Genomic DNA, 16,146 nt, shown 5'->3' on the forward strand with positions numbered 1-16,146 from the left:
ATTGTTTGCTTTTGGAGGAAACAGAATTACAGATTAATACAGATAATGGTGTTATGATTAATATCACATAGGTTTTTTCTCATAAATAAATGAGTAGGAAAGAACTGGTATATGTTAATCAAATCAATCTTAATAAATTAACATCTTGTATTCAAAATCAAAAGCCTTGTATTATTAACGTTAATACAATTCAAAGACAAGGAGCAGTAAGAATTGATGTTTTACTCACAAGAGAGCAGGTAAAAACACTAAATGATGCTGGTTCACTTAAAATTAAAATGACAAAACCTATGTTAAAGAAATATTCAATACAAGAGGGAGGATTTCTCCCGTTTCTAATTCCTTTATTTGCTGGTTTAAGTGTGGCGGGAGCATTGACTGGTGGTATTTCAGCAGCGGTAAAAACTGCTAACGAAAGGAAGGCACAACTAAAAGCTCAAAAAGAATTGGAAACACATAACAAGGAGTTGGAGAAACAAATTAGTGGAAGTGGTGTAATTGTGGATTTTCCTCAAAAACTTGAAAGTCTACCTGATAAAGCTAGATTGTTAGTTGGAGATATGCTTTCCTCTATCGCTCAAGCGGGTGTTAAACTAACTAAAAGGGGTAATGGGTTATATCTTTCTCATAAATAAATGGATAAATGGTTTAAACAATTTGGAAAGAATACGTCAAATATAGAACTTACTAAATATTGTAAAAAACTAAAAATTGATAATGTGGTTATTTGTATGAGAGATGAATTTAAAAAGTTGTCCAAGAATACAATGAATATTATTATGAATTTAGACACACAGAATGGTTCTCATTGGGTTTGTATTCATAATAGTCAGGATAAATATTATTTTGATAGTTATGGTATGCCACCGCCTGTTGAAGTAATACAATTCTTACAGAATGGTGTTTATCAAACATTTCAAGTTCAAGAAATTAATTCTAAATGTTGTGGTCAATTATGTTTAAATGTATTATTTCAACTCAACAATAATGAAAATTTTTATGATATCATTTTAAATCTAATATAAATGACTTATGTTGGAAAAGATGGTTCTATCTTTGGAAAATCCTCAGTATATTGATTTATCAAATTATTATACAAAGGCACAGGCTGAACGACAAAAATATAGTGTAAGTAAAAATATTAATATGAAGAATACTTATAAATTAATCAATTATCCAAACCCGACAGATGCGAATGACTTAATTAGATTTAGTGATTTATCACAATATATATTTTTAAACAAAACAGCACGTTTTGTTAAACAAGTAAAATTTACCACCACAACACCCGGTTGTACTGACCATACTGACCTTTCCTCATTCAATTTAACTATCTGCTTACAATTGAATTTTATAAAGAAGGACATATAGTTAATATGCGAATCAATAAATGGGGGTATGATATGCCTGATTTAGGGTATAATTGGTATTTTTCAATAAACTTAGAAGACCTACATGATTTGAATCAGTCTCGTAAAGAAGAATATTATCCGCTTGGTGAGGATAAGGATTTATGTGGAAGTACAATTAGTAAACAACAAATACATGGTTTTAAGAAAAGAAAAATATATGATAGTATAGCGATGGTTAACATGACAAAGAAGGAAGGTAATGAGATAAGGATAGAAAGCCGAGGAATACAAACCGATTTGGTAGTGGGAAGATGGGGTGGTATTACCTGTTATATTAAGCTCACATATATTTCTGATACATAAATGGCAGGAAAAAGACTACAAGAGAATTATAATTTTTGTATTCAGGGATACCTACAAGAAAAGGGTGCTCGGTATTACATACCTTATGATTTGGAGCATATACATGGAAATTTTGTCATTAAAAAGTGGCCTTATACTGATATTGCTAAACCCACAAATAGAGACTTGTTTAAAATATTAAATAAAAATGAACTTCTCAAAGTTATGAAATATATAACTTTTAGAAATCATCAACAAATCTTATTGGTATCCTATTATGAGAAAAATAATTATAGATACAAGAATATCTCAAAATCCAGATGAGTATATGTATAATATTCTTTGGGGCTCAAGCTCAAGGATAGCAAGGGAAGGAGTTGAAGAAGAGAATGAGGAAGGAGTTGAAGAAGAGAAGGAGGAAAGAGAGAAGGAGGAGAAGGAGGAAAGGGAGAAGGAGGAGAGGGAGAAGGAGGAGAGGGAGAAAAAGGAGAAGGAGGAGAAGGATGAAAGGGAAAAAAAGGAAATGGAGGAGAGGGAGGAAAGGGAGAAAAAGGAGGAGGAGGAGAGGGAGGAAAGAGAGAGGGGGGAAAAATATAAAAATATGACCATTCTTGAGATTAATGAAAGATTGAAGTTATTACGACAAATAAATCAATCTCAACGCACCGAAGAGGAAAATAAAGAACTAATGACTTATGAAGATATTGGTTTTTAAATTTGCTATAATAAATTCAGAGAGCAGATATACAACATATAGTTGATGATGTTGGTGTTATTGACTTTAGTTAGTTTTATTTGTAAATAAATGGAGGAGAGAGTGAAGGCATTCCTAAGGATTCTTTATGTTTTAAAAATCAAGATAGAAATGTATATGTTGAAAACCCAAAAAGCTTTGGCACTATGTAGGACTTTTTCTCATAAATAAATGAGTTATTGTCTCAAATGTAAAAAGAAAACTAAATCTAAAAATATCTCCTTTGTTAAAGCTAAAAATAATAGAGTTTATCAAAAAGGAATATGTCAAGTGTGTGGCTCTAAAAAGTGCCAATTAATCTCTCCTAAAAGTGGAGGAGACATACAAAAGTTTTTGTCAGGAAGTAAATTTACAACAACTGGAATTCCAGGGGAACTACATCTACCTGGATATTCTTTCTGTGGTCCTGGAACAAACCTGGATAAAAGATTAGATGAGGCTGACAATCCTAAACCTTGGTCTAAACCTACAAATAGGGTTGACGAAGTGTGTATGAAGCATGATATTGCTTATGGGAAAACCACTACGTTGACTGAAAAACATAAAGCCGACAGAGAAATGTTGTATAATTTGTCTTTGATACAAAATCCAACGTTGAGAGAGAAGGTTGATAGGTTTATTGAGAGAAATTTGATAAATGCTAAATTGAAACTTGGCCTTGGTTATTCACCCTCAAAAAACTATTAGGCTCTAATGATGTCATCAAGACTGAGGAGCTTTTGGCTGATGAATTACATAAACCTATAATCACACAGTTTAAAAGAAGGAAAGTTCATTCTAAATACACCGACCACATATGGTCCGCTGATTTAATCGAACTAAAAATGATAAGGGATACAAGTATGCTTTAACCGTTATTGATTTGAGGAGTAGATTTGCTTGGGTTGTTCCTTTGAAAAACAAGAGAGGTTATACTCTGATGTTAGCCTTCCAACAGATATTTAATAAAAGTAAAAGAAAACCAAAGAAACTGTGGACCGATGAGGGAACAGAGTTCTATAACAAAATATTTATGAAATTTCTTAAGGGGGAGGGTATTAAATTATACAGCACCTTTAATGAAGGAAAAGCAGTTATTGAGCGTTTTAATCGTACTTTAAAAGAGAAATTATATAAAAAATTCACACAACTCGGTTCCCAAAAATGGGTGTATTTTATTCAGGATATTGTAGATAATTACAATAATACAGTTCATTCATCAACAAAATCAAAACCATCAGAAACATTTACAAAATTAGAATATGAAAAGGAGATTAATTTGAGAAAGCCCAAGTTCAAAGTTGGTGATATTGTAAGAATATACAGATGGAAAAGTCATTTTGAGAAAGGTTATACAAAGAGATGGACTAATGAATTATTCAAAATCGTTGATGTAATGGATACTATGCCTTGGACTTACAAATTATATGATATGAATTGGGAAGAAATCTTGGGTTCATTTTACTCAAGAATTACAAAAAACAAAACTGATAATTCATTAAACAACAACCATCCATACTTTCATCCACCCAGATTAGCTAATTTAATTAGTAGTAATAAAAAAATCAAAAAAAAAAAATCATAAGCCACACCCACACAGACCCCACCCACACAGACCCCGCCCACACAGACCCCGCCCACACAGACCCCGCCCACACAGACCCCGCCCACACAGACCCCGCCCACACAGACCCCGCCCACACAGACCACGCCCACACAGACCACGCCCACACAGACCCCGCCCACACCCACACAGACCACACCCACACAGACCACACCCATCATCCCCCACCCCTGTGCGTCCCCACCCTTGATCCCCCCTCATCCCACCCCCACCTTCCCCACACACACAAGGGGAGGGGAGGGGTGGGATGAGGGGGGATCAAGGGTGGGGGTGCACCTTCCCATCTTTTTTTCCTTTATTCTCTTTTTGTAATTAAGAATTAAATAATTCTGGACAAAGCGAATAAAATCAAAATTATTAAATAACATTAAAAACATAAAAATTATAATAAAACATTTTTCACGAGGTATAAATTCAGTTTCTTCCATAAATTCAGTTTCTTCCAAGGTATCATGTGGTATAAATACAGTAATAAAATCAAAATTATTAAATAACATTAAAAACATAAAAATTATAATAAAACATTTTTCACGAGGTATAAACTCAGTTTCTCCCATAAATCCAGTTTCTTCCAAGGCAATCCAACATAATGTTGTCTCCCATGTTGACTTCACCAATTTCTTTTGTGTCTGCAAGGCACAAAAGGGATTTTAAATTAAATTCACCAAACACAGTATTTGCCTGCCGTGCCATCCCAAAACCACACGAGGGCAGTCTAAGACCATAAATGAGAAACTCCATTTATACTACACACATTGTAAGATGAAAATTTTAAACTCACATGGCCAGGGAATGAGTTGACACTCCTCCCAACTATCATCTCTGCTATTGATCTATCATCATCCTTCGGAACTCCAGGTAATTCTGTAAGGGGTTCATTCAGATCCTCCCTTTGTTGGTGATAATCATTGGTTTCATCATCAAAGTTCATGTTGTTTGGTTGGCTTTTAATGCTGAAATAAAACAAACAGTTGACATTTAAATACCAACTCACTGGTGATATCAAAATCGCAAGACAGTATCCAAGTATCAACCAAACCGTTTAATAACACACATACACACAGTATCAAAGTTTGTGAAGAATTAATCATATATCTTACCTCAAATCCCAGGTCTTTATGAAGTCATCGATCTCATCTATTGTCTCTGCTATTGATCTATCATCATCCTTCGGAACTCCAGGTAATTCTGTAAGGGGTTCATTCAGATCCTCCCTTTGTTGGTGATAATCATTGGTTTCATCGTCAAAGTTCATGTTGTTTGGTTGGCTTTTAATGCTGAAATAAAACAAACAGTTGACATTTAAATACCAACTCACTGGTGATATCAAAATCGCAAGACAGTATCCAAGTATCAACCAAACCGTTTAATAACATACATACACACAGTATCAAAGTTTGTGAAGAATTAATCATATATCTTACCTCTCACATAACATCCCAAACAAGGTGTTTAATTCGTTGTCAGTCATTTGTTCATTTGTGGAGACAGCTTTGGGTAATATTAATGGGTGAGAGAGGCTGTTCAAACATTCAACCATCTCATTATGAAGACCCCTCCGAACTTCAGTGAATTCTTTAAGCGTTTCATTCAGATCCTCCCTTTGTTGGTGATAATCATTGACTTCATTTTCAACATCAAATTTTTTTTTTTTTTTTTTTTTTTTTTTTGGATACTGATCGAGGCTCGTGAAAGAGCTAACATTTACTTCACAAACAAATCAACCAGACAAACAAAACACACAAAAACGGGAGCGGAAAACAAGATGGGGAGAGAAGGTGAAGCACACAAACACAACATTTGAGAGCAGGGAGATGTGTGGAAGGGAGAGGGCTTGGGGGGAGGGGGCATGGGAAGGGGGGGGGGGGGGATTACTTTGATAAAGATATACTGTAAAAGAGAAAAAACAATAATTATTGAGAGGCTGTTAATGATGTTCCATATAAGACAATGAATAATTAATCGTGAGTGTGGTGAAAATGTAAGTTGAACCCAGGTGTGACGCTCACTTAAACCACTGGGCGGTGTCTATAAGACCTCGGGACGTCCGCGACTCGAGGCCACTCCTGCGACTTTATACAATGACATGTAGAATTGAATGGTACGTACCCACTTATATTCTAGGCTTGCTTGCATTGACTGATATATCCAATCTTTCTCATATGATGCCTTGATCCTGACATATATGTTGCATGGTGTATTTTACAGGATGATGTTTCGATCTAATTGAAATTAAACCTATCTATGGGACGAGTTGTGGATTTGGTTGATTTTCACAACACTTAATTTCAATTATGATCTTCGGAAATGGCGGGACACGAGTCTTGCGATGGCCGGATGAACGCAGATCACAGACGAGCGTTCGACATTCTCCGCGCTCCTGCGAGGCCCACCTCGGAGAAGAATGACCGGCGGAGGACCCGTCGAGCTAGCTCCAGCTATGGAGCTCCGACTACTCTCGCCGCCGGTCTGCCTCAAAAGGACCGGATGCGAAGGGGACCTCGCAAGCCTTTTGCGAGACCGCGTCGTCAAAACGCAAACTGCTCTCCTGAGGCCCGAATGCCGGAGCAGGCATGACGGACTCCGGCAAGGCGCCTGCTGAAGGAGGCCACTGGGAAATGTCCTGAGCCGCACCCCCTTCGGAACGACGGACCCGCTTGGCGCCGAAGGTACGAATCTAGCCTCGGTTGCTCGAAACGCTAACGGCTCCGTCCGAGAAAATCATCCTAGATTTGCGTGCCTCGGCCCGAGATGAGATTCCCACGCGAGTGATCACGACTCCCATGTCGGCCATGCCTCCACACGGCTGGCACACTCCGACCACTCGCTGCTCGGTGGAATCGCCTCCTCCGCGCGGGCTGGCACACTCCGACCACTCGCTGCTCGGTGGAATCGCCTCCTCCGCGCGGATCGCGCACTGCTCGTCGGGATCATGCCGTGCCTCACACGGCCGGCTCACCCTGACCACTCGCTTCTCAGTGGAACCACCTCCTCCATGCGAATTGCGCACTGCTCGTCGGAATCACGCCGTGCCTCACACGGCCGGCTCACCCTGACCACTCGCTTCTCGGTGGAACCACCTCCGCCGCGCGAATCGCGCACTGCTCGTCGGAATCACGCCGTGCCTCACACGGCCGGCTCACCCTGACCACTCGCTTCTCGGTGGAACCACCTCCTCCGCGCGAATCGCGCACTGCTCATCGGAATCACGCCGTGCCTCACACGGCCGGCTCACCCTGACCACTCGCTTCTCCTCCGCGCGAATCGCGCACTGCTCGTCGGAATCACGCCGTGCCTCACATGGCCGGCTCACTCCGGCTGCTCGGGCACTGTGCCCTTCGCGGGCACCACTCTGCGAGGTCGGCGATTCTGATCGCGGCTCGTCGAAATCCCACCTACGCGTGAATCGCGCGCTGCCCCATCGCGGGCACAACCCAATCAATCGCTGCACGGTGGAATCACCTCCTACGCGCAAATCGCGCACTGCGCCCTTCGCGGGCACCACTCTGCGAGGCCGGCGATTCTGATCGCGGCTCGTCGAAATCCCACCTACATGTGGCTACTCAACGAGGCCGGCGAACTCCGCTGCCCGGAATCGCCTCAATGGAGGCTCGCTTGGCACCATGCGAGGACTCGTCGCAGCACGGATGAGTTTCTAAGGACGTCGAGCGGGACCTTCATAGCCTTTCACGACACTCGGGCTTATGCTTATGATAGATGATCGTATACCATGTGTATTCTATATATATGACTATCGTATCGGCATGTATCGGCATGGCATGTATTGGCATGCCGGCATGTATCGTATACCATGTGTATTCTATATGACTAACTATGTCTAAAACTCCGGACAAAACACGGCCCGAAAGCTAAACAAATGAGACGCTACTTCAGGGCGTGATATGTATTCGATCCTTTGACCCGAAAGCTAAACACACGAGACGCTACTTCAGGGCGTGATATGTATTCGATCCTCTGACCTGACAGCTAAACAAATGAGACGCTACTTCAGGTCGTGCAGTCTATCGCTGCCAAGCATGCTCACCCTCTCGAATCGGCGTGCTCGCCCTCTCGACTCGGCGAAGCTGCACTGATTCAACGGGCCGAGCTCAACTTTCGGTATCCCTCGTACGCGGTGCGCCCTAGATAATACTTTTCGCTCGTCGGCCGGGTTCGTATTCCGTACACCGATCTCGAGCCCGCTCGAATGCTGCTGCCCAATGGACGCGAGACTTTAGATTTCGGAGTGCTACTTTACTCCGTCTGGGGATACCACTCAACTGGAACTCGCCGTCAAACCCGCCCGCACGTGCCCGAACCAATTGATGACGTCATCGACTAAATCACGTGTTTGCTTTACAGCACCGCGCCCGATCGATCCCGATTTAACGGGATCACGCGTTTTGCTCACGCATTCGTGTTTGCTTTACAGCACCGCGCCCGATCGATCCCGATTTAACTGTTTCCCGCGCTTGCGTCATCAGAGTTCGTCTACCTGGGTACCTCTACAGATAGCAGAAATCAATAGCATCAAAATACTCCATCTGACCGCCCCTGCCCGACAGTGCGTGTCATAACGTGGCGGCCTTCGAGGGCGCCTAGCCAACATCGCGGACTTATGCCGTTAATCGATAAGGCACGGGGCATTTGGGGGTGCGCGGTGACCCCATGACACGGTGACATTGAGCGTTGCGCCCGACTCCCTCATCTCCTGAGCAAGCCACGTGGGCACCGGCCCGCCGGATCGCCCTTGACTCTGGGCTTGTTGCTTCTAGGACAGGTTCTCCTGGCTCGCCTCCACACATTTCGAGCCTACGAGACGCCTCGCCCGGCCGCTGCCTGATTGCGTTCCCTCTGACCCAGACTGTGAAGGTCGCTCGACTTCGGTGCGTGATGCGCAGCTGTTATCTCACACTTCACGACGGGGGGGGGGGGGGGGATGGATGAGTGAGGGGGTGGATGATGGTCCATCCTTCCGGGCCGTTCTCTTGGATGTCGATCCATCCGGGACGATTTCCAGCCGGTATAGCCGATCTTCACCGATCCTCTGCGCGCTGTGCTGCAGGTCGGGCGATTCTGCACGCTTTGCTGGGAAGGCGCATTTCGGTCGTTTTGTGCGTCGTCGTAACTGCCATGCCAGTCGTTCGGGCAGCCTACGGAGGGCACTCGTGGCGAACGTTTTGCTTGAAACTATTTGCCGGAGCTTGTAATTCATACGCGCTGCCGTCAGAGCGCTCGAGTCTCGTGATTTCAAAACAGGGGGACTCTGGGGTATCGCGTAACTCTCGTTATGGCTGTCGTCGGTTCTCTCCCTCGGCATGTGCATTCCATGACAATTCCATGACATGGATCTAATGTGGATCGACCATGTACCCATTCCATGACAATTCCATGACATGGATCTAATGTGGATCGACCATGTACCCTTGGGAGCCAAGGCAGGTACAGACTTACTGTAATGGACTTATTGTAGTGGCCTCCTGTCATGTAATCTGACTTACTGTTACAACTCATAGGCCGGTACAGACTTACTGTAATTGACTTACACTGTCATGGCCTCCTGTCATGTAATCTTACTTACTGTTACAGCTTACTGCAAAGAGGCTTACTGATTAATCTTACTTAGATGCACGGTGACCGTGAGGCGTGAGGCTTACTGATTTACACATCTTCCACATCGACACATCTGCCTGAAATGCGTTGCGTTGCGACGAATGGACATTCGCTCTTTGACAAGGTACACCTTATGTAATGAGTTGCATATCGCAAAGGTACACCTTATCCAGCACATAGGCCTGTGAGACTAGACTATTGGGACCCACAGGCTCATCGTCTGCCAGTATCGGACATGTTTGCTAACCAGGCTATGAGTGCGCCTAGAGAACATCTGCCGTCCCTCCCTTCGCCTGATACACCCCTGCCTGAAGCGGTGAGGGCACTGAGGTGCCCCTCCGACACCTACCTCCAGCGGCTACTCCGAAGCAGGGGACTCCGGATTTGGGGACGACGTACCCGGTAGTTTCCGAACCTGTGCTGGCAGGGTAATTCGCCACACTGACCTCTATGGATGGACCGACTGACCTGTACTACTGATAATGGATTTGTTTCGTATAGAGCTTTCCAGGAAGCCCTAAAGACGCTTTGACAGACTGACCACTACGGATGGACCGACTGACTTGTACTACTGATAATGGATTTGTTTCGTATAGAGCTTTCCAGGAAGCCCTAAAGACGCTTCGACAGTGTGCGAAACATAACACAATGGCGCAAAGACAAGAATCAATAGGGATATTTCTTTGACACCCTAATAATGATATAATGACTTCCTCTACCTATTAATGCTGACGCACGCTCGCTTCCTGCCTAGTGGCAGCATAGTTCTAACGGCGGGGAGAATGTGGTGAAAATGTAAGTTGAACCCAGGTGTGACGCTCACTTAAACCACTGGGCGGTGTCTATAAGACCTTGGGACGTCCGCAACTCGAGGCCACTCCTGCGACTTTATACAATGACATGTAGAGTTGAATGGTACGTACCCACTTATATTCTAGGCTTGCTTGCATTGACTGATATATCCAATCTTTCTCATATGATGCCTTGTTCCTGACATATATGTTGCATGGTGAATTTTACAGGATGATGTTTCGATCTAATTGAAATTAAACCTATCTATGGGACGAGTTGTGGATTTGGTTGATTTTCACAACAGTGAGAACAAAAAAAACTTACCTGTCTTCTGATAAAGCTTCATTCTCCATCCTCCAGAGAAACATAACGTGTGTTTAAAAAAGCAAGGTGTGGTTAGAGCCTTTATAGGCAAGGCTGAGTCATTGGCAAGGCTGAGTCATGGCTGAGTCATCCTGTGCCAAGTTGGCAACTGGCTCAACAAAAGATGATGCAATGTTTCACCATAAATGATAGAACCAAGTATCAACCAGACTAAAGAGTGGAGGTGTAATCAACCTTGGTATATAAATGGAAAACATAACGAATGTGAAAAATTTCAGATTCAAGAGGCTGAGAGAATCACTGGTCAGAAGGTTCTCAAGACGGATAAACGTATTCATTTGTTAAGTGGGGTAATGGAGGGTGGGAAGAAAAATATATTAGAGTGGAGTGAGAACTTTAATGGTTATCAATCGGATAATAAATATTATAATTTTAAAATGGTATGTGGGAGAGGAGGAGGTCAAACAAGAACCCTCCGTGAAACATACCACTTTATACTTTCACAACAAAAGGTTAAGGAACCTGTATACTTTATAAATATACTTGATGGGGATGAGTTCTATAGGAGAATGGAACTCTTTAAAAAGTTAGAAAGAGATAATATATTTATAGGCTCAGTAGTAGAGTGGTCTAAGGAACTACATTAAGGAGGTAGTGGGGAGAATAGGGTAAAATTACATGTAAGTGAGAAGGATCATAGGTTCATAAGGCTAGAAGGATTATAGATTCATAAAGGAAGAAAATCATAGGTTCATAAGGTGAGAAGGATTATAGGTTCATAAGGTGAGAAGGATTATAGGTTCATAAGGCGAGAAGGATTATAGGTTCATAAGGTGAGAAGGATTGTAGGTTCATAGAGGGAGAAATAGAGGTGTTTATGATTTTTGAAAAAGACATGGGGGTAAATGACATTAGATAGGGATTTCCCATGTTAAACGGAGGTGTCCCAGAAGCAACATTTATCACCTACTAGTATGGACCTTCTACTTCTGTCGTCATGGTAGCACCTGCATCATTTTGCGTAGGTGGGCAAGATCATAAAATGACCCTGGTCCGTACGTAGCATCATTGCCACTCTTGCAGTGAGCCTTAGTGGACCTTGAGCAAGGCTGTCATCCAGTTGCAGTTGATCTGCCTTTCACACAACGTGAGTGGGCAGAGGGTGCAGATGAGATGTTGCTTGATCATCCAAACGATGCCAGGTGTGGGCCTGAGATGAAAGGTGCATCGATGGAGACGTTAGGATCATTGTGTCCAAGTGGTCCATAGCCCATGCCAGAAACATGGAGGCCCAGTGTCGAAAAGGCAAGGCCATCCACTTACAACTCCACACTGGTCAACAGTCACAGGCAAGACTTCATTCCCTGGTCTTCGATGGAGTAATGACATCCAGCCCAAGGAGAAGAAACGCCCTTGACTGTTGACATTAATTTCCATTTGGCTGCTGCCTCAATGGGTCTTCCAAGCACCGAACTGAAGCAGGTGGCCGCTCTTAGCTCATGCATAACAGTGTGGTTCAGACCAATGGTCATATGAGTTCCCCGTGGTGATGGTGAACATCATTTCTCCAAATCTTCCAGAGGATGGTACCTTTTCCATGCTTTGGAGGGAGGTGTATGCCAAATTAAACCCTTCTGTCCAAATTTACTGCTCGTAGCTCATCCCAAGGCAGTTACCACTTCAGTTCTTTAAGTGCCAGCTGGTCTCTTCACCCAGCCATATCTGAGTCTGCTCAACACACACTCTGAATCAGATAGAGTGAGTACACCTTAACATTAAGTTACCATGATCTAACTGATCATGTTTATCTTATTACAGCTTCATTCAAACATTCAAAGATTATATTTTCATATATATCACAAAGACAAGGTCCAACATCCGATGTACATTTATAATGCCAAAACACCAGATGTGTTTAATTTATGATATCTCCACCAACTCAGATATCTCTAACCTTCTGATTAATTAATTGACAATTTTAAAATTACTTAAAATTATATGGTCCTCATAATACAAATCAATGAGGGAATGAAATCACCATCTTACCTTCTATATAAACAATTTTCCTTATATTATTATTATCAAACAGGTATAAAATGAGTCCTTCATATTTCTCACAAATGCTTAACTCATGCATTTAAAATTATTCATGAATAATGGTTAAAATCACAAACAGGAATACCTAGCTTCAATAATGTATTCATTATCATAGATATTCCCCACTTTTTTTTACTTTTTTTTTTTACTTATGGGTTAATCAATAGACTCTACAATACTGTTTGATTTTTTTTTAAATGGTGCCTGAAGTTACATCAGTTTTCCTGGTTTCAAACTTTGATATTAGTTTTTCTTTGGTTTTTTTTTTTTTTTTGTATACAAGATCGAAGCTCGTGAAAGAGCAAACATTAATCACACAGAAAGACAAACCGACACATAAAACATATAACATTGGGAGCGGTAGACAAGATGGGGAGAGAGGGGGAAGGACACAAACACAACATTTGAGAGCAGGGACCGAGAGGCATCGAGACATCTAGAGATCTGTGGGAGGGAGAGGGCTTTGGGGAGGGGGGAGGCGTGGGAAGGGGGGTGGGAGAGGTATAAAACATATGGACACTGCCAGGACTTCCAGGAAAGAAGTTGGAATTTCAAACAAGGATCTGGGGTGAATTAGCAGGGGTAGAAAAGATCATGGTTTTGGATGGGGGAAGATAAGAGATGGTGGTGAACAGCTGTTTTAAAGACCTGGAGGGAGGAGTGGGATTGAAGGGAGTGTGGGAGTTTGTTCCAGAGGCAGGAGAAAAGAGGGATGAAAGAGCGAAGGTGAGCAGAGAGCCGAGATTTCGGCAGTTTAACCATCAGAGGGTTGCTGGCAGATCTTCTGCGACCTGTAGGAATATTTGGGGGACAAAGCACAGAGAGAGCTGGGGGAGCAAGGCCTGAGAGGAGTCGGTAGAAGACAGAAGGACCACCTACCTGCCTGCGGTGAGTGAGTGAGTGAATGGCCCTCGGAGATAGCTTCATCGCGGGAGACTTCAATGATTCTGAAAGCTTTTGTTTCAACAGCGTCAAGCCGAGCTAGGTGTGAGGGAGCAGCACTGGCCCATAGGGGAGAACAGTATTCCATTGAGCTGCGGATGAAAGCCTCGTATGTGGTGAGGAGCTCAGGTGTGCCTAGGAAGGACTTCGCACGATGGAGGATGCCCAGTCGGCGACTCGCTTTGGAGGCCAGCTTGGAAATGTGGTTTTCCCAAGAAAGATCATGGCAGACAGTGAGACCCAAAAGCTTGAGCGACAGAACTTCTTGGAGGATTGTTGAGAAAGTAGATGTGAGGGTTGTCCAGTCAATCTTTTCAGAGACATAGTCAGAGTGTGAGATTTGTCAGGATTGAAAGACATGTGCCACTTGTTTGACTAGTCTGATTTTGTCAAGGTCTTCAGAGAGTGAGGAGGCTGAAGACTGCCGATCTGAGGGAAGAGTAATGGAGCGGCAGAGAGTGGAGTCATCAGCAAAGAGATAGAGGATTTTCCAGAGAGTCGGAGAGATCATTGATAAAGACCAGAAAAAGCACAGGGCCCAGAACACTGCCTTGGGGAACTCAAGCCTGAACAGGAAGGGGAGATTAGAGAAATCCATTCAGGGCCACACGTTGACTATGACCAGAGAGGACGTCCGCAAGCCATGCATGGAGATTTCCATGGATACCATAGGAGGAGAGTTTGGTGAGCCTAGCTGGGTGCCAGACCGTATCGAAGGCACGTGATATGTCAAGGGAGACAGCTCTTATTTCCTGTTTGGCATTAAGGACCTCCATCCATTTTTGAGACAGCAGAAGAGGCATGTCCAGAGTATAATGACCTGGTCTGAATCAAAATTGATGATCCGAGATCAAGCCATTGGAGAACAGGAAGGATTTGATATCCAAAACAATGATGGATTCCATGACTGATAATTGGGAGCAGGCTGATTGGTCTGTAGTTGCAAGGATCTGTTTTTGCACCTTTTTTTGTGTAAAGCGGTAATGTTTGCCGATTTCCAGGATGCTGGCAGATGACCTTGAGCAAAAGAAAGGGTGAAAAGAACAGAGAGAGGGTGAGATAGAGTGGCAGAGCAGGATTTTAGGACCCGTGGGCTGATGCCGTCTGGTCCAGTTGCAGAATCAGAGTCGAGGTTTGACAAAAACTCCTCCACCTTGTCAGGAGAGAAGGACAGAGTCCAGGAGCAGTTGGGTTCGACTGGGTAAGGTGGGAACAGAGAGAGAGATGGGTTTGGGACAAGATTTTGAGGCAAAGACAGAGTTGAGGCATTCGGCTTTGTCACGTGCGGTGTCAACTGTGTAGCCATTTGAGGTAAGGGAGGGGATGAAGGTAGAACAAACACCAGAAACGGATTTGACCAGACGCCACCAGGATTCGGAGGAAGGAGACAGGTTTGAGAATTCATTCTTGAGTGTGGAGAGATTATGCTTCCTGGCACTCCTGAGGGTAGACACACACTTGTTCCGAGCTTGGTGGAAGGAACTGAGATTGCCTTCAGTTGGATTAGCCTTCCAAGAGGCAAAGGCAAGTTGTTTCAGGGCAACTGCCTCACCACAATATTCAGTGTACCATGGACGGGAGGAAGGGTAAGACAACTGAAGACGAGATGGGATAAATCTGTGCATGAGAGAGAGCAGTTTACTTTGGAAGAATTCCCAGGAAGAATTGATGTCAGAGGCAGTGGAGATGGGAGACCAATCCAGATGATTGACGGCTGCTTGAAGACCGTCCCAGTCGGCCTGAGTGAAATGCCAGACGCGCTGATGCTGAGGAGGCTCTCTGAGAATGGCCTGGAGGGATGTCCACTTTAACAAGCACATGATCAGAAGAACCGATTGGAGCAGAATAAGAGCAGCAGACATTAGCAGGGAAGTTAGTCATAACCAAGTCTAGAAGAGAAGATACTCCATTGGCTGAGATACGGGTCGGGAAATTGACAGATTGTGTCAATCCCAGTGAGTCACAGAAGTCCTTTGCTGAGGTGCCATGACTGGTGAGAGAGGAACCCACACCCAACCAGCTGGTATGATGACAGTTAAAGTCACCACATATAAGGAAGAGAAAGTTGGGATGAGTGGATAGAAGTTGGTCCATGTTGTCAGACATTGAAATGTAAATGGAGTCATCACTGTTTGGAGGATGGCACAGAACACATATGAACAAAAGGTGGGAGCGGAGAGGAAGCCGTAGCCAGAGGTACTCCTGGGGGTGAGGTGGAGAGAGGGCAGTGCAAGGAGAGTGAGGAAGAGTTTTTTATGTAAAGAAAGCCACCCCACCACCAGGACGAGGCTCAGGTCTATCATACCAGAGGAGGGAGTAACCAGGAA

General features: G+C 43.6%; 1 long non-coding RNA gene across 2 annotated transcripts; it reads right to left on the minus strand.

The window, feature by feature from the left end:
* Nucleotides 1-4,314: 4,314 nt before the first annotated feature.
* Nucleotides 4,315-5,679, minus strand: LOC137422154 (uncharacterized). 2 transcript variants are annotated; one of them, XR_013622028.1, is made up of 4 exons: nt 5,476-5,679; nt 5,152-5,328; nt 4,833-5,004; nt 4,315-4,680 (listed from the first exon to the last, which is right to left on the minus strand). It is a non-coding gene; the product is annotated as an uncharacterized LOC137422154 (long non-coding RNA). The 2 variants fall into 2 exon arrangements; XR_013622027.1 differs by having other exon boundaries at nt 4,315-5,004.
* Nucleotides 5,680-16,146: the final 10,467 nt, after the last annotated feature.

The sequence above is a fragment of the Myxine glutinosa genome, chromosome 1 (genome assembly GCF_964187855.1).
Source record: "Myxine glutinosa chromosome 1, kmMyxGlut1.1, whole genome shotgun sequence".
NCBI lineage: Eukaryota > Metazoa > Chordata > Myxini > Myxiniformes > Myxinidae > Myxine > Myxine glutinosa.